General features: G+C 44.4%; 1 protein-coding gene across 1 annotated transcript in view; it reads left to right on the top strand.

The window, feature by feature from the left end:
• The first annotated feature begins 18,126 nt into the window (after positions 1 to 18,126).
• The window catches only part of USF3 (upstream transcription factor family member 3), a 53,726-nt gene continuing 53,015 nt past the window's right edge, over positions 18,127 to 18,837 (top strand). Inside the window, exon 1 of the mRNA XM_079766633.1 lies at positions 18,127 to 18,379. The gene's annotated coding sequence lies outside the window, so the exon portion shown is untranslated. The remainder of the gene's footprint in view (positions 18,380 to 18,837) is intronic.

The raw sequence follows: 18,837 nt of genomic DNA on the forward strand, positions 1-18,837 counted from the left end.
AAGTCAGAATAATCTTACTGAGGCTGAAATTCTCAACCTTTCCGATTATAAATTTAGAACATTCGGTTTCTTAGGTAAAAGTGTTTTATCTTGAATCAAAGTCTGCTCCAGAAATAGTTGGGAGCATCTCTATACTAATAAAAGGGTAATATGCTAATTAGACCGGGTCGACCAGACATCTTCTGGTTGTCCAGTTCTTCCAGACAAAGCCACGGTGGTGGGGGCTGAGGCAGAGGTGGTTAGGGGCAATCAGGCCGGCGGGCAGGTGAGTGGTTAGGAGCCAGCGGTCCCGGGTTGTGAGAGGATGTCCGAATGCCAGTTTTTCCCTGCGGGATCAGGCCTAAACCAGCAGTTGGACATCCCTTGAGGGGTCCTGGATTGGAGAGAGTGCAGGTCGGGCTGAGGGCCCCCCTACACACGAATTTTGTGCACCGGGCCTCTAATAAAGTTAATATGCAGCAATCATTACTTAGCCTCAAATTTAAATCTTGAATTATGGCTTCCTTTATAATAGTGATGAAAGCTTAAATCTAACATTTTGGAAGATATACTAATTGGGAGGGAATATTCTGAAATTTTTGAACTTTGAATTGTGTATTTCTGATTTGTTAAATTTAATCCATTTTATTCTATTTACTGTCCTGAAAAAATCAAGGCATCTTGCCTGGCCGGTTTGGCTGAGTGGATTAAGCGTCGGCCTGCGGACTGAAGGGTCCCGGGTTTGATTCCTGTCAGAGGCACATGCCTGGGTTGCAGTCTCAATCCCCACTAGGGGGTGTGCAGGAGGCAGCCGATCCATGATTCTCTCTCATCAATGATGTTTCTAGCTCTCTCCCTCTCCCTTCCTCCCTGAAATCAATAAAAATACATTTTTTAAAAGATCAAAGACATGTGTTTATAAAGGAACTAAGTAGTATAAGTGAAGTCCACATGTTAAATGGTTGAAGTTTCAACAGGATATCGGACTATAAGGTTTTTCTTTGTTTTCTTGACCAAACTTCTGGAACTCATCTACTTAGTTTATCTTTTAGAAATTGTATTGGCAATATCAAAAGTTCTCCATAAAAAGATTTGGACAATCTTAAATCCTATTTGTCACTAGCAATCCTACACCAGTGATTTTTCAACTGGAGTGCCACAGCACACTGTTGTGCCACAAGCATTTTTAAAACATGCAATACCTGACTAATTAGTCCAGGGCAGTGACCTCTTTTCCCTTAGAATGTCAAATTTAAAAGTGACAACAGCGCAGCCAGTTTTGCTCAGTGGTTGAGCATTGACCTATGAACCAGGAGGTCACGGTTCGGTTCCAGGTCCAGGGGTGTGGGAGGCAGCTGATTAATTATTTTCTCTTCATTGATGTTTCTGTCTCCATCTCCCTCTATAAAGTCAATAAAAATACATATTTTTAAAAAATTTTAATGACAGCCAACACAATAGCCATCCAGTGTGACTGAATCAAAATTATACCCTTGTTTTCAGATTATCAAAAATATTTTTTGGTGTGCTGCAGAAATTTAGTAATTAGTTTATGTATGCCATGAGATGAAATTAGTTGAAAATTGCTTTCCTACACTAAAGTATAATAAAACTGTCAGGTACCACATCCTCTCTAATAAAAAGCGTAATATGCAAATTAACCATCACTCTGCTACATAAGCCATATCCACCAGCCAATCAGAGCGAGTATGCAAATTAACCCCAACCAAGATGGCTACGAGAAGGGAGGCTTGGGTTTCCCCAGCAACAGAGGAAGCCAAGCTTTCCACATACTGGCAGGCCCAGGCCTCCACTCAAGGATACAAAGTTTCAATTATAGAAGGTAAACAAATCCAAACAGAAATGGCAGCAGCCATGGATCAAGCAGGAGGCTTGGCTCCACTCCAGGCTACAAAGTTTCAATTGTAGAAGGTAAATAAATTCCAGATACCAGGGCCTCTGCTTGGGTCGTCAGGGGCATGGCTGGCCTGCAAAGCACCACAGGCCCCTCGCCCAGGCCTCTCCACACCCCAAGGGAACCCCACCCTGATCCAGGACACCCTTCAGGGCAAACAAGCTGGTCCCCACCCATGCACCAGGCCTCTATCCTATCTAATAAAAGAGTAATATGCAGATTGACCATCACTCCAACACACAAGATCAAGATAGCTGCCCCTATGTGGTCAAAGATCCTGCCCCCATTTGGACACAAGATGACCAGCACGGGAGGGCAGTTGGGAGGGACCAGGCCTGCAAGGGAGGGCAGTTGTAGGCGATCAACCCTGCAGAGGAGGGCAGTTAGGGGTGACCAGGCCAGCAGAGGAGGGAAGTTAGGGGCAAACAGGCTGGCAGGGGAGTGGTTAGGGGGTGATCAGGCTGGCAGGCAGAAGCGGTTAGGGGCAATCAGGAAGGCAGGCAGTTGGGAGCCAGCAGTCCTGGATTGTCAAAGGGATATCCGGTGGAATCGGGCCTAAACGGGCAGTCGGACATCCCTCGAGGGTCCCAGATTGGAGAGGGTGCAAGCTGGGCTGAGGGACACCCCTCCCGCCCCCGTGCACGATTTCGTGCACCGCGCCTCTAGTATATAATATAGCTTAAGCAAGTAAAATCTGAATATGCAACTTGAAATAATTAGTATAACAGTGAAAATTGGGTAAGATGGGGCCTTTATTATAATACCCTCAAAGCAGTTTCATGACTTTGTTTTTACCATCTTCCTATATGAGAATGTTATCTGCCTTTTGCTGATGTAGAAATTAAAAATTGTTTCTACAGATTTATCAAGCACCTACTGTTTATAAGTTCTATGGTTATGTTAGCTACGTAAATGAATCGTGGCCTCCCTCTTTAAAAAAAATTTTAATTGATTTTTAGAGAGAGAAACATCCATGTAAGAGCGGAGCATCGATTGCCTGCCTCTTGCATGCCCCCTACTGGGGATCAAGCCTACAACCCAGACATGTGCTCTGACCAGGAATCCAGCTGGCAACCTTTCGGTGCACCAAACTGAGCCACACCAGCCAGGGCACATGCAGGCCTCTTAAAGGGAAATAAAATTCTACTTTAAGTAGAATTCATGTCTAAGTAGAGGCCTGCTTCTTTATTAAAACTAGAGCCCCAGCCCTAACCGGTTTTGCTCAGTGGATAGAGCATTGGCCTGCAGACTGAAGGGTCCCAGGTTCAATTCCAGTCAAGGGCATGTACCTTGGTTGTGGGCACATCCCCAATAGGGGGTGTGCAGGAGGCAGCTGATCGATGTTTCTCTCTCATTGATGTTTCTAACTCTCTATCCCTCTCCCTTCCTCTCTGTAAAATATCAATAAAATATATTTAAAAAACAAACAAAAAAACACACTAGAGCCTCAGTGCTCAAAATTCGTGCACAGGGGTGGGGGTGTCCCTCAGCCCGGCCTGCACCTTCTCCAATCTGGGACCCCTCGGGAGATGTCCAACTGCCACTTTAGGCCCAATCCTGACAATTGGACATCCCTCTGCAATCCAGGATCACTGGCTCCTAACCATTCACCTGCCTGCCTGCCTAATGCCCCCAACTGCCCTCCCCTGCCGGTTTGGTCGCCCCCAACTGCCCTTCCTTGCAGGCCTGGTCGCCCCCAACTGCCCTCCCCTGCAGGCCAGTTTACCCCCAACTGCCCTTCCTTGCCGGCCTGATCACCCCCACCGCCCTGCCAGCCTGATCACTCCTAACTGCCTCTGCCTCGGCCCCCACCACCATGGCTTTGTCCAGAAGGAAGTTGGACATCTGGGAGATAGCCAGTTGACCCGGTCTAATTAGCATATTACCCTTTTATTAGTATAGAAGATAACAGCCTCCAAGAATCTTTCCATATTTTTATTGATTTTTTTTTTTTTTTTTTTTTTAGAAAGGGTGGAGGGAGAGAGAGAAACATCAATGTGAGAGTGGGACATCATCAGCTGCTTCCTGCATGCTTCCTACTGGGAATGAAGCCCGAAACCTGAGCATGTGCCCTGACTGGGAATCGAACCAGAAACCTTTCAATGCATGGGAAGACACCCAACCAACTGAGCCACACCAGCAGGGTGATCCTCTAAGAATCTTGAGTTTACCTTTACTTTGTAAGAAACTTGGTGGAGAGGAATAACAAAATTAAGAGTGACCTTTCATACAATTTGACCTTTTGCATGAGAATCCAAAGAGTAAGCTGGTCTATCTCCCTAGGTATATGAAATCCTTTGTTTACACTTACCTGTGTAGGTTTCCTCATACCTTCTTATTTACTTGGTTGTGGTTAAAACACTGATAACTCCTGCAATCATAACTACCATACTACTCCATAGTAGCTTCCCCTTCTCTTGCCACACCCTCTCCCTATATAAAATTGTCTAGGGCAGTGATGGCGAACCTATGACACGCGTGCCAGCACTGACACACGTAGCCATTTCTGATGACACGCGGCCACATGCCAAGGATGAAACATTTGTGACTAGAGTCTTGGAGTTAGTTTTTTCCTCAAAGTGACACACTACCCGAGTTATGCTCAGTTTTTTGGCGAAGTTTGACACACCAAGCTCAAAAGGTTGCCCATCACTGGTCTAGGGTCTCTTTGCTTCAAAGGTCAGCCAATAATAGGAAAAATTTAGAGCATGATTCCTGTATCATTGCCAGTCCTTAAAGTTAAAAAAAAAAAAAAAAGTGTTTCTTATAACCTCTAGGTACCCTCCCTTATATGAGATCTGGTCAAGGAGTGTACAGGCACTGGCAATACAATAGTGAAAAAGATGGGCATGGCTCTGCCCCTGATGATCCTTAGTCTGGTAGGGAGCAAATATTACACTATTTCAATTGCCGTGAGGTACTATGTTGGAGTGGGAGGCATAATAAATTTTACAGAATTTTTGAGAAAATGTTTAAATCCATTTTGATTTTGGTTGTTGGGGAGCACAAGAGACTTGGTTGGAAAATTTGTAAGGAGGATATTCTGATAAAAGTGAAGTATGTGGAAGGCCGCCTGTCCTGTTTATCGGAATTCTGACTTAGGGAGACTTAGGGGAGTGCTGAAGGTGGCGCCCATGATTATTCCTTGACCTCCAAACAAGTCTGTGCATATGCAGACCCTTGGGTGTTTACTGGAATCCTTATGCTTAATCCCTGGATGTCCTTGAGAACAATGTAAACACATGTGTCCTCCCAAGATTACTCACCCTATTGATTGTACCAGTATCCTATATAATAAAAGCGTAGGTGGTGTTACATGATGTCATCACAAGATGGCCACCACAAGCTGGCCTGCAGGGGAGGGCAGTTGGGGGCCATCAGGCCAGCAGGGCAGGGCAGTTGGGGGCAATTAGGCCATCAGCGGAGGGCAGTTGAGGGCGATCAGGCCGGCAGGGTAACGGTTAGGGGGCGATCGGGCAGGCAGGCAGGCAAGCGGCTAGGAGCCAGCAGTCCTGGATTGTGAGAGGGATGTCCCAGATTGGAGAAGGTGTAGGCCAGGCTGAGGGACACCCCCCTCCTGTGAACAAATTTCGTGCACTGGGCCTCTAGTCTAAGATAAAAATTCCAATAAAAGCCTAACGAGGCAGGCAATCGAGGCTGCTTGGCAGCTATTGGCCAGGTCGTCCCTTCACCCTCTCCCCCACAGTGAAACTGTGTTGGAGTAATCTGTTCATCCGTCATTCAGGGACTGCTGGTCAGCCCCGGCATTTGGTTATGAATACAAAATGAATAATTGAATGTTAATATTGTGGGGTTTTTTTGAAATATATTTTTATTGATTTTTAGAGAGGGAGGAAGGGAGAGCAAGAGAACATCAATCATTGTTTCCTGCATGCACCCCAACCAGGGATCAAACCAGCAGCCTTTCAGTGCACAGAATGACATTCAACCAAATGAGCCATACCAGCCAGGACAATATTGTTCTGGTTAAACCTAATTGTGAAAAAGTGGGAGATAATTACTATAAGACTTTAAAATTGAAAAACCCAAGATATATTAACAACATTTCAGTACAGAACCAACTAAGTTTAATAAAAGCTAGATACAAGTTTTCAGGAGCATTCTGATAACACTCACCAGCTAGAAAGTGGAAAACTAACCCATTCACACGTTGCAAAGGAGAGTAATTTAGTAAAAATATGAGTTTATACAATACTAGAGGTCTGGTGCATGAAATTCGTCCAAGAGTAGGCCTTCCTTCCCCCAGCTGCCAGCACCGGCTTCCCTCCGGCACCCAGGACCCGGGCTTCCCTCGAAGAGGGAGGCCCCACCCACCGCAGCCTGTCGGCTGGTGGCCTGGGCCTCCCTCTGCAGAGCGATCATGGGGTGATGTCCGGGCCCCCAACCAATCTCATCACACCCACCTTGGCTGGCCTGGTGCTAGTGGGTGTCATAGCGTGGTCCTGGATGGTCGTCCGGATGGTTATCCCGCTGTTTGGCTGTTCAGTCAATTTGCATATTACACTTTTATTATATAGGATTGTAAGTTCTTTTGAAACTTAGTGAATTCACAGAAGAGATAGTGATATACCACATTCATGGATGTAAAGAATATTAAATGCCTTAAAAATGTTTGCAAAACAGAAGTTTAACAATTCTAACAAGTATATCCTCCAGGAAAGTTGTAAAAATCAAAAAGTTTTGTAAAACAGGTCAGATTTAACAGAAGTACAATTATGTGTCTTATAATGGGGACTGCAAAATTTTGCATTAAGACAACTTAAAACTCTGTTTTAAAGAGCTCATATCTAAGGGAAACATTGTTTTCTTTAATAATGAAAGGACAAATCACAAAAAATACAAATAATTTTAAAAATTAAGTAGGCAATTTATAAAACTATGGCTTTATTTTTGCCTCATGATGAGAATTTGAAAATATTTGCATCCTGCCAAGCCTAACCCTGCTGCCTTGTACCAGATTCATTTTTTACTAGGTTACAGGTATTGAAAGTTTACCCCTGTATCAGGTACTATGGTAGATACTCTATACAAAGTTATCTCATTTAATTCAAACAACAATCTTGTGGTAGGAACTTTGATTAGCTCCATTTTAGATTCAGCAATAGGCTTAAAAGGATATAACTTTCAAGGTCACAACTAGTTAATGGGCTGAGCTGGGATGGTGTACATATTCTGTGACTCTAGTGCCCAAACTATAATCATTCCCTACTTTGTCTTGGAAAAACATATCCTACTAATATAATCCAAGTTAAGGAAGCCACTTGTACAATAATGTTCACAATAAATAACTGGAGCCCTAGCTGGTTTGGCTCAGTGGATAGAGCGTCAGCCTGCGGACCCAAAGGTTCCAGGTTCAATTCTGGTCAAGGGCACATGCCTGGGTTTCGGGCTCGGTCCAACGTGCAGGAGGCAACCAATCAATGATTCCCGCTCATCATTGATGTTTCTCTCTCTCTCTTCCTCTCCTTTCCTCTCTGAAATTAATAAAAATATATTTTAAAATAAATAAATAAATAACTGGAAACAACCAAATGCTGAATAATAGGGGAAAGCTTAAAATATAGTGTCAATATTATCCAACTTTTGTTTTTGTTAATCCTCACTTGAGGACATTTTTTTCCCATTGATTCTTAGAAAGAATGGAAGGGAGGGAGAGAGAAACATCCATGTGTCTCAATGCCATCTGCATGCAGCCCCAGTAGGGTGCCTGGGATCAAACCTCCAACCCAGGTACATGCCCTTGAATGGGAATCGAACCCTGGATCCTTTGGTGCATAGGGCCAACACTAACCACTTAGGCTTACCAGCCAGGGCGATATTACCCAACTTTACAAAACTAAAATTAAAGTGAAAAAAAGGCAATCTTCCACTCTCTAAAAAAAAAAATTTTTTTTAAGTCAATGAAAAAATATCCTTGGGTGAGGATTAATAAAGTGGAAGAAGGCAAGATATAAAATTGTACACAACAAAGGATAGATAGGACCAATAGAAAACAAATAGCAAGATAGAAACTTTATATCTAACATACTGATCATGAAATTGAATGCAAATAGTCTGAACAATTAAAAGGAAGATTTTTCATACTGGTATTAAAGCATGCTACCTCTAAGAAACCCACTTTACATATAAGTGAATTAGTAGTTAAAAGAAAAAGGATGGAAAAGAAGGCATGTAACTGATCAAAGGAAAGCTGGAGTGGCTAACTTAATACCAAAGTAGATTTTGGAACAAAATACATTTCCAGGGACAAATAGTGATATTTATGATCAAAGAGTAAGTTCACCAAGAGAATAATCTTGAATGTGTATGAATCTAATAACAGCTTTAAAATATATGAAGCAAAAACTTACAGTAGAAACACAATTCCACAACTGGATATTTTAAATTCTTGGTAAATGATAAGTAGATAGAAAATAAGGCTATAGAAGATGTAATATTTTCAACCAGCTTGAACTAATAAACATATGTAGAATATGTAGATAGAAAATAAGGCTATAGAAGATGTAATATTTTCAACCAGCTTGACCTAATAAACATATGTAGAATCGGGACTTTTTTAAAACGCCACGGGACGCGGGACAAATTGTTAAAAATCGGGACTGTCCTGCCAAAAGCAGGACGTCTGGTCACCTTACTCTAGTCAGACCAAAAAAATACACATGCACACAAAAATACAAATTACCAGTATTACTAACGAAAGACAACATCACTATACAACTTACTGACAATAAAAGGGTAATGAAGGAATATTGCCAAAAACTTTATTCAATATTTCAACAGCTTAAATGACATGGACAAATTTTTTGAAAGCTAAGTCACTCAGGTTACTCAAGAAGAAATAGCCTGGCAGTTCTGCAAAAGGTTAAACATAGAGTCACCACAAGACTCAGTAATTCCACTTTTAAGTGTATAGTCAAGAGAATTGAAAACGTCCACATAGAAATTCGTATATGAATGTTCACAGCAGTGTTATTATTAAAGGGTGGATGTAACACAAATGTCCATTAACTGATGAATGGATAAACAATGTTTCATATTGATACAATGCACTATTATTCAGCCATAATTGGTGGATTATATGCTGTTAACTTAAAAATCAAAACCCAAAATGGGAGGCAATAAGTGTTTGGTGCGGGGGGAGGGGGGTATCAAAAGAATTGCAGTTCAGATAACACAGATTTTGGGCAGAAACCAAGTATTGTCCCCATTACAGGATGAGGGCAAGGGTTTTTTTTGTTTTGTTTTATGAGAAAAGGAAGGAAATACATGAAAAGAAGAAAGAAGTTTCTATTGGTTAACAAGCTGAGTTACTCTAGCTACATATGTCAGGTTACCAATTCTATCTTCAGAAAGAGAGTCCATAATAATCATTAGTCCTTGTGGTCGGGACGTTAGCTTTGCAAACAGTTGTTCATAAGGCACTGTTGGTTTGGCCCAGTCGAAAGGCTATTTTATCCAGTTCAAGTATTCCAAGGGTTCAAGGAGCAAGATATGAAAGGCAGTTTCTCTGGAATGGCTGCTCTGTCTCCATTTTTAAATGGCTTCACTTATGTCAACTTTTCACAGTAGTATGTGAATTACACTGAGTGGCCAGATTATTATGACCACCTGACATTTGTAGGCAAATTAGCCGTACACTGCATTGGATGGGATATGGAAGCCGAAGGCCTGTTCGAACACCTTTGCTGTCTGCAGTTACCAAGATAAAACGTCTCCAATTCGCACAGGAACACAAGGATTGGACAGGTGAGCATTGGAAAAAAGTCATGTGGTCGATGAATCATGTTTCCAGTTGCATCATGCAGATGGCAGAGTGAGAATTTCGTGGAAACAGCATGAAAGCATGCACCCCACATGCATGAATACAACCCTTCAAGCTGGTGGGGGCAGTGTTATGGTTTGGAGCATGTTTTTCTGGCATGATTTGGGCCCTTTAATTCGTGTAGAACAACGTCTCAATAGCACAACATACCTAAGTATCATTGCTGATCAAGTTCATCCTATCATGTTGATGGCGAGCGTATCCCAATGGAGATGACTTCTTCCAACAAGACAATGTGCCATGCCACAGTGCTAGTATTGTGCAGGAGTGGTTTCAAAAACATGAGGGACACTTTACTTTGCTTGTGGCCCCCACAATCACCAGATCTCAATCCAATTGAGCATTTGTGGGACAAAGTTAAAAGAGCCATCAGGCAGCTGGTTCCACAACCATCAAATCTCACAGAACTGGACAGTGCTACTCATCAGGCATGGTGTCAGATTCCTCGCATCACCTTTCAAAATCTCGTGGAGTCAATGTCAAGAAGAATCTCTGCAGTATTGAAGGCAAAAGGTGGCCCAATAAAGTACTAATGGGGTGGTCATAATAATCTGGCCACTCAGTGTATATCTCAATAAAACTGCTACCACCAAAATCAAATATTGGGGGGGAAAAAAAGAATAGGTAACTGGAACAGCCTTATATGTGTGAAAGATATTGAATTTGTACTTAAAATCCTTCCCATAAAGGAAATTTCAGGCCTGGCTGGTTTGGCTCAGTAGTTAGAGTGTTGTCAGCTCACAGACTGAAGGGTCTTGGGTTGGATTTCTGGTCAAGGGCATCACTTCCATTGCAAACTTGATCCTTGGTTGGGGCATGTGCAGAATGTAACCAGTCAATGTGCCTTTCTCGCATGATGATTTTTTTTCTCTCTCTCTGCTCTGTCTCTCTCCCTTTCCCTCCCTCCTTTCCACTGTCTCTGAAAAGCAATGGAAAAAAATATCCTTTGATGAGGATTAACTCTATATATAGATTTCAAAAGTTGACCATTTGCTTGTATTGCTGCTATGCATTTCTGAAAGCTTCTAAAAAGAAAATTCAGCCCCGCCAGTATGGCTCAGTAGTTGAGTATTGACCCATGAACCAAGAAGTCACCAGTTCAATTCCACAGTCAGGATACTTGCCCCAGTTGCAGGCTCAATTCCCAGTAGGGGGCATGCAGTAGGCAGCTGATCGAGGTTTCTCTCTTACCAATGTTTCTATCTCTTCCTCTCCCTTCCTTTCTCTCTCAAATCAATAAAAACATATTTAAGAAGAAAAAAGAAAATTCAGACCTGGCTGGGTAGCTCAGTTGTTGGAGCATCATCCTGATATGCCAGAGTTGTAGGATCCATGGTCAGGGCACATGCAGGAATCAATGCATAGATGGGTGGAGTGGCAGGTCGATGTCTCTCTCTCTCCCACCCCCCACCCCCTTCTTCTCTTTCTCTCTCTCTAAAAATCAGTAAAATAAAATAAGCCCTAGTTGGATAGCTCAGTTGATTAGAGTGTCTTCCCAATATGCCAAGGCTGTAGGTTTGATCCCAGCTTAGGACACATATAAGAAACAACCAATGACTGCATAAATAAGTAGGACAACAAATCTCTCTCTCTCTCATGTATAAATAATAAATTTTGAAAACTACACATAAATAAATTAAAATAAAGAAAATGCAAGCTGCAGTGATAAACACAGTGTGATATTGGTGTCAAGATTGACAAGTAGATCAGTGAGACAGAATTGAGTCCAAAAATACAACCGTAGGTACAAAGGCAACTCAGTGGACGAAGGACGGCCTTTATAATCGGTGCTGGAAAAATTGCCTTTCCTAATGCAGAAATATACACTTTGATCCATACTTCAACAATATATAACAATTAATTTAAAATACATCATGGATCTAAATATCTATCTATCTATATAAAAGCCTAAGTGACCGAACAACCGGTTGACTGGTTGCTGAGATGTGCACTGACCACCAGGAGACAGACACTCAACACACAAGATCAGGCTCCCTCCTATCTGGATTGGCCTGCAGGGATCCATACAAACCGGCTATCTGACATCCCCCAAGGGGTCCCGGATTGTGAGAGGCTGCAGGCAGGCCAGGCTGAGGGACCCCACCAGTGCACAAATCCATGCACTGGGCCTCTAGTCCTATATAATTCCTATATAATAAAGAGGTAATATGCAAATTGACCATCACTCCAACACACAAGATGGCTGCCCCCATGGGGCCAAAGATGGTTGCCCCCATGTGGACACAAAGATGGCTGCCACAAGATGGCCTGCAGGGAAGGGCAGTTGTGGACAATCAGGCCAACAGGGGAGGGCAGTTGGGAGGGACCAGGCCTGAAAGGGAGGGCAGTTGGGGGTGACCAGCCCTGCAGGGGAGGGCAGTTGGGGGGAACCAGGCCTGCAGGGGAGGGCATTGGGGGGGGACCAGGCCTGCAGGGGAGGACAGTTAGGGGTGACCAGGCTGGCAAGGGAGGGCAGTTAGGGGTGACCAGGCCAGCAGGGGAGCAGTTAGGCATTGATCAGGTTGGCAGGGGAGTGGTTAGGGGGTGATCAGGCAGGCAGGCGAGTGGTTGGGAGCCAGCAGTCCTGGATTGTGAGAAGGATGTCCCAGATTGGAGGGGGTGCAGGCTGGGCTGAGGGACACTCCCCCCACCCCGCCCCGCCATAAATGAATTTCGTGCACCGGGCCTCTAGTAAAACTATAAAACTCTAGGAGAAACCATAGGAGAAACATCTGTGTGATCTTGTGTTAGTCAAAGATTTCTTAGATATGACACCAGAAGCATGATCCATAAACAAAAATAATTGATAAATTGAACTTAAAATTAAGAACTATTATTTGAAAAACACTGTTAAGAAAATGAAAGGATAACTCAGGAACTGCGAGCAAGGATATATATCCACAATATATAAAGGCAAACTCTCAAGACTTAGTAAATAACAAGCAATGCAATAAAAATGGGCAATAAGTACATGAAAAGATGCTCAGTACCACTAGTCATTAAAGAAAAGTAAATTAAAGTCACAACAAAATATCACTATACACTTATTAAAATGATAAAGTTTTAAAAGACTGACCATAGTAAGTGTTAGCAAGGATATGGTACAATTCAAATTCTTTTTTTTTTCCCCACTGTATTCCCCCATTCAATCTTGGCTGCCACAATCAGACAGACAGAAAGCGCGAGGACCCTTTTTTTCTTGCATCTGCACAGGAAACTTGGCAGCAACAGTAACTGCTCCAGGTCTGATTCAAATTCTTAGTCTATTATTGGTGGGAATATAAAACTTTGACGAACAGTTTAGCTGTTTTATTAAGAAGGCACACTAGAGACAGTAAAGCATCAAACAGACTGTCAAATTACAGGGGGAAGGTTAGGGAGAGGTGGGGGAGATAAGAGATCAATCAAAGGACTTGTATGCATGCATATAAGCATAACCAATGGACACAAAACTCTGGGGGGTGAGGGCATATATGGGAGTGGGGTGCGGGGGGGCAATGGTAAGATATGTACACATATAATACCTTAATAAAGAAGGCACACTACCCAGCCAGCATGGTTCAATGGTTTAGTGTCCATCTAGGAACCAGGAGATCACGGTTGGATTCCGGGTCAGGGCCCTTCCCTGGTTTCTGACTTGATCCCCTGTAGGGGGCATGCAGGAGGCAGCCAATCAATGATTCTTTCTCTCTATCTCTCTTCTTCTCTGAAATCAATAAAAATATATTTTAAAAAGGCACACTTACCATGTGAATCAGCCATTCCACTGGATATTTACCCAAGTACTAACCAAGGAAAATGAAAACAAATGTCCATATAGGGGAGACTGGGGTGGGGGTGGGAGGAAGAGACAAAAGTAGGTTTACAGTTGTATGTGAAACAATTTATTCTTGTATTATTATTTATTAATTATTTTGTTATTTTCCATACAAACAACTGTAAACCTACTTATGCCCCACCATGTACAAGATTTGTACACAGATGTTCTAGCATTTCTATTTGTAATAGTCCAAAACTGCAAACAATCCACATGTCCACCAGTGTTGAATATATGATATATCCATACAATGGATACTACTTAGCAACAAAAACTAATTATTGATACACACAAAAAAGTGGATGAATTTCCCCCCAAAAAAGTATGCTAGATGAAAGAAGATAGACAAAAAAAAAAAAAGTACTGTATATACTGAAGGATTTCATTTATATAAAATTATAGAAAATGAAAAGGAACGTGTAATGACCTCAGATTAGTGGCTTCCTGAAGAACAGGATGAGGGCAAGAGGAAGGAATTAACAAGGAGCATCCGGAAATAAGAGGGCAGGATGGATATGTCCATTTCTTATTGTACAGTATTGTTAACGTAAAAAACCATTGAAACCTTTAAAGAATTTTTGTGAATTTATTTGAGCCAAACTGTCGACATATGCCGGGAAGCGGAACCTCAATGAATTGAGATAATGCTCCGGAGAATGGTGGTTACATCTGTATTTATACATTGCAATCAAAGGAAAGGGAAGTAGGTGGGTTACTTGAAATCCATTGGTGATAGACTAGAGAGGTGGGAAAAAGCAAAGCAGGGAAACCCCTGGGATTGGATAAAAAGTAAAATGATAGACACTTAGGTGGGTGCAGAAACAATTAACATGATAATGAAGGAATTTGTGGTATCTGTACTGGCGCCCAACATATTAGGTTGTGCCCCAAGGGGTCCAGAAAAAGGGAAGTTACAAGTTACCCAGACATTTCAAAGGGTATGTTATTATAGATGCAAAAAGACAGATAAGCTCAGTTAAGGTAAAGTTTGACCTTGTCATTGAAGATACCGGCTTAGGATATACTGGTTACTACCCCCCATAACTGCTTTTAGTTAAAGTTTAATTTCAGATCATCCTTTGTGGTTACTTTAGGTTTCTGAGTTTGCAAGACTGCCATGCAGGCCTCCCCTGAGTTTGTCACGTTAGCATGTGGCCCTTTCATCCACAGTATGATTTCACAGGTGTATACATATGTCAAAACTTATCACATTGTACATTTTAAGTATGTTCAGTTTCTTGTAGGTCAATCATACCTCAATAAAGCTATTTTGTTTTTTCAAGATACAGACTGGGTGAAAATATTTGCACAACATGTATCAGAGAAAAACCTTTTATTCAGAACCTACAAAGAACTTTTACCATTAAATAAGACAAGCATCCTGATTTGAAAATGGCCCAAGATTAGGACAAAGTTTACCAAAGAAGCAATGCAACTGGCCAATAAACAAACATGAAAATATGCTCAACACCTCTAGTAATTAGAGAAATTAAAATTACGGGAGTCCACGTTATACCCACTATAAAAGCTAGAATTAAAAAGACTGATAACATCAAGCTTTGAGGATGATGTGGAATATCTGGAATCCGCATATATAGCTGTTGAAAATGCGAAACATTACAATCACTTTGAAAAACGACTGGAAAGTTTCTTTGGAAAATATGTAGATTTCAAAATTTGACCATTCGCTTGTATCGCTGCCATTCATTTATGAAAGCTTCTAAAAAGAAAATGCAAGCCTGGAGCATCTCTCGCCCCGCGCGCATCGTGGGGCCAGAGCTCAGCGCCGGGGCCTGGCAAGAGGGGGCGCGGGCCTCCCAGACGCAGGGCAAAAGGGTGCCCGCACTGCCCGCACTAGCACCTCACCAGGCTCCGCAGGCAGTGGCCCCTCAGAAGAAGGCATTCTTTGCGCAGTCCTCGCTTCCAGGAGCAGGGAGAGGGTAGGTGGAGCAGAGCCTAGAGCTGCCCCCTGTGCCTCCCCCACAACCCTGGGCCGCACCCCACCCCCGTTTGGTCAGCAGCTGCCCCCTCCTCATCCACCCCCAGATGTAGGCAAACAGAGATGTCACGAAATGAAACTGGGGATGCAAGCAAGGGGTAAGTCATGCAAATTGTCGTTTGGAGCCGTTGAAGGGTCTTAAATATGTGAGTGAAAGGCAGATTCACTGGAGCCCTGTGAAAAATGGATTTGGCCTGGAGGCAAGGAAACAGGTTTCACTTGGCCACCATATTGTATCATCAGTATAAGCAGTCGCCAGCTAGCCTAAAAATTGGATGGGGGCGATGATTTGATGTCATCCTCTCATATCTATGAGGTTATACAGTAAACCATTGCTGAATGGGCACTGGGATTTGGGCTTCAGTCAGGAATGAGAATTAAAATTAAAGAGCTAATATTCAGACCTTTCATTAAATAAAAATTTGTCTTATTAAACACTTCTAAATTGTGCCAGAAAGGTTTTAATGTGAATTTAATGGTGGTCCAACAAAACTCTTAAATCATATTTTCTGAGCCATCAAAATTATTTATTTTACTTCAGATTCCATGAAATATAGTTGCTTAGAAAATCATACATAACCCTAAAATAGTTTTTAAGCCAGAATACCTTATATTTTGATCACAATGAAATTATTTTCTACAGCTGGACATATGAGTACTATACAATTTCTGGGAGGTACTACTAGCATTATTATTAGGCTCTGAATCCTAGGGTCTTACTCACCTGCAACTTTGATTTGATTATGCTAAGTTCATTCAGAGGCTAATTAGAACTTCATATGCCAAGATGCAAGAGTTAAAGAACATTTCCAGACTGTTTATAGTTTTATAGTTTATAAGCAACTTTGCAGGCCTTCTGTTTCATCATAGATTTTAATTTTTAATTTACAGTGAAGCTTTTAACTTTTTAAAAATTGATTTTTAAAAAGATCCCTGGCCGGTTTGGCTTGTAATTAGAGTGTTGACCTGCCTACCGAAGGGTCGCAGGCTTGATTCCAGGTCAAGGGCACTTACCTGGGTTGCAGGTTGGGTCTTCCCCGTCCCCCACTCCCTGCAGGAGGCAACCAGTGGATGTGTCTCTTTCATATCCATGTTTCTCTCTCTCTCCCCCCTCCTCCCTCCCTTCCACTCTCTAAACATCAATGGAAAAAATATCCTTGGGTGAGGATTAACAAGAACACCAACAAAATTGATTTTAGAGAGGAAGGAAAGAGAGAGAGAGAAACATCCGTTTGTTGTTCCACTTATTTATGCATCCATTGGTTGATTCTTGTATGTGCTTTGACAAGATCAAACCTGCAACCTTGGCCTATCAGGAGAACGCTCTGACCAACTGAGCTACCCACCAGGGCTCACCATAGCTTTTAAACTGCTGCACAAACATCAGATGTGGTTACTGTTTAACTTTACACTTTTTTCTCAATACAAGGTCGGCTTCCTCTGTGTACATACTCAAGTAATTCCCATTATGCCATGCCCCGTGCATCTTCTGGAAGTTACCTGGTCTAGCCCACGGACATCTCAGATCTGGGACATGACAAACGTGGTTGTGGAAGCACTTGGAAATCCTTGACCACCACCACTACATGGAGGACACCTGTTTCAGGAGGGGGGTGGTGGTGGTTATGAAATATGAAGTGAAACCAGGAAACCGGAGTTGTGACCACGGTTCCAGGGCTCCAAACCCATCTTGGAATTAGGAGACCTTCAGGTCCTAATCCCATCACCCGCGGCTCTACACCTCCTGGATCTAGGTCTCTAGGACCCCAAGCTTGAGGTCCCAAACCCCATGCCCCCGTGCCACACATTCTCTTCTCCCAGCTACGAAGCCCCCTCACCCCCACCCCGACATTTCTGAAAACGGCCGTCTCCAGTTGGCAGGAATCCGTGCTTTGTTGCAAATGCAGGATGACGTGACCACAGCCTACATTTTCGAGCAGCATCAGGTCCGCGACGATCCTCCAGGGAAAGGGCCGTCGGGAGACCTCCGGATTCTCTTCCTGCTTTCTCACCTCCTGTTTCAGAGGTACCATCTCGCCTTCCCACCCTCAGCTCTCTAATCATTCTTGAAGCCTTCGATGCCCTCTTCCTCTTCAGTTTTCCCACTTACAAATTCCCATAGAAAGACGTGGAAGGTATAGCAGAGAACAGGATACAAAGAAGTTTCTTAAAACACCGCCTTTCACAGGTTCTCAAGGCGTCCCCTTTAAGGAACCAGGCCCACCTCTTTCCCATTCATCTAATGGCTTTCCTTCCTGCCAATCACTCTACCTTTAAGAATATTTCCTGTTCCTTCAACCCAACTTGCACACCTCCGCCCCACGGCCCTCCCCATTGGGCCGCCTGAGGCCCGTTCGCTCTCCGATTTTCCCTTCACCTCCTCCCGCCCTCTAGCCTAGCGCAACGGGATCCCCGGCCGTGATTGGCTATCACGGCAGCCTCCCTGGGGCCGGATTGGTGGGCTGAGGGGCAGGGGCGGGAGTGCGGCTCACCCAGGGTAGGCTGTTTGCGTGCCGAGCGGCCGCCGCGGAGGGGCGGGGAGGGGTGGGGGGAGGGGGGCTGGGAAAGTTGAGGCCGCGCTGCCGCCGGGTCGCCTGCCTAGAGGGCTCCGGCTCGCAGCGGCGGCGGCGGCCGCAGGAAGAGGCGGCGGGGCGGGGGGAGAGGAGGGCCTGGGCCCGCGCTCCCCCAGCCCCAGAGGAGCCGGCGGCGGCCGCGGAGGGAGAGGTTCGCCGGGGCGGTCGGACAGCCCTGCTTACCCGCCTGGGATCATGACCCGGGCGGGGGTCGCCGCTGCCGCCGCCGCGGCCGAGACCGCGCAGCCCGCGGGTGAGTGACTGCGGAGGGGGCTGCTGACAGCGGAGCGGGGGGCGGGGGCCGCGGCTGCGAGGGCGGCTCCGGGGGGCGGCTCCGGGCTCCGCTCCACCCACCCCTCCCTGCTCCCGGAGGCGAGGGCTGCGCAAAGTGTGCCTCTTTCGTGGGCATCCTGCTTGCGGAGGCTGTGGGGTGCGAGCGCGGGTGCTACGTGCACCCCTCTTCTGCCCGACCTCCGGGCGCCCCCTGGTGCCAGGCCCGCGGGGGGCTCTCGGTGCTCACCGGCCCCAGAGGCGCGCGGGGCGAGAGGCTCCTCGCTGCCCTGGCGCATAAAGAGCCGGGCACCCAGGTTCACCCGGGCGGCCTTTGCCCGCCCCCTACACCTTTTCCTGTCTCGTTCACCCGCTCTGCTCTCCTGGCCCTCCGAATTTCCTTGGGAACTGCTGGTCCGACTCACGTGACCTCCTTTTTGA

The sequence above is a fragment of the Cnephaeus nilssonii genome, assembly GCF_951640355.1.
Source record: "Cnephaeus nilssonii genome assembly, chromosome: 3".
In the NCBI taxonomy this organism is placed as follows: Eukaryota; Metazoa; Chordata; class Mammalia; order Chiroptera; family Vespertilionidae; genus Cnephaeus; species Cnephaeus nilssonii.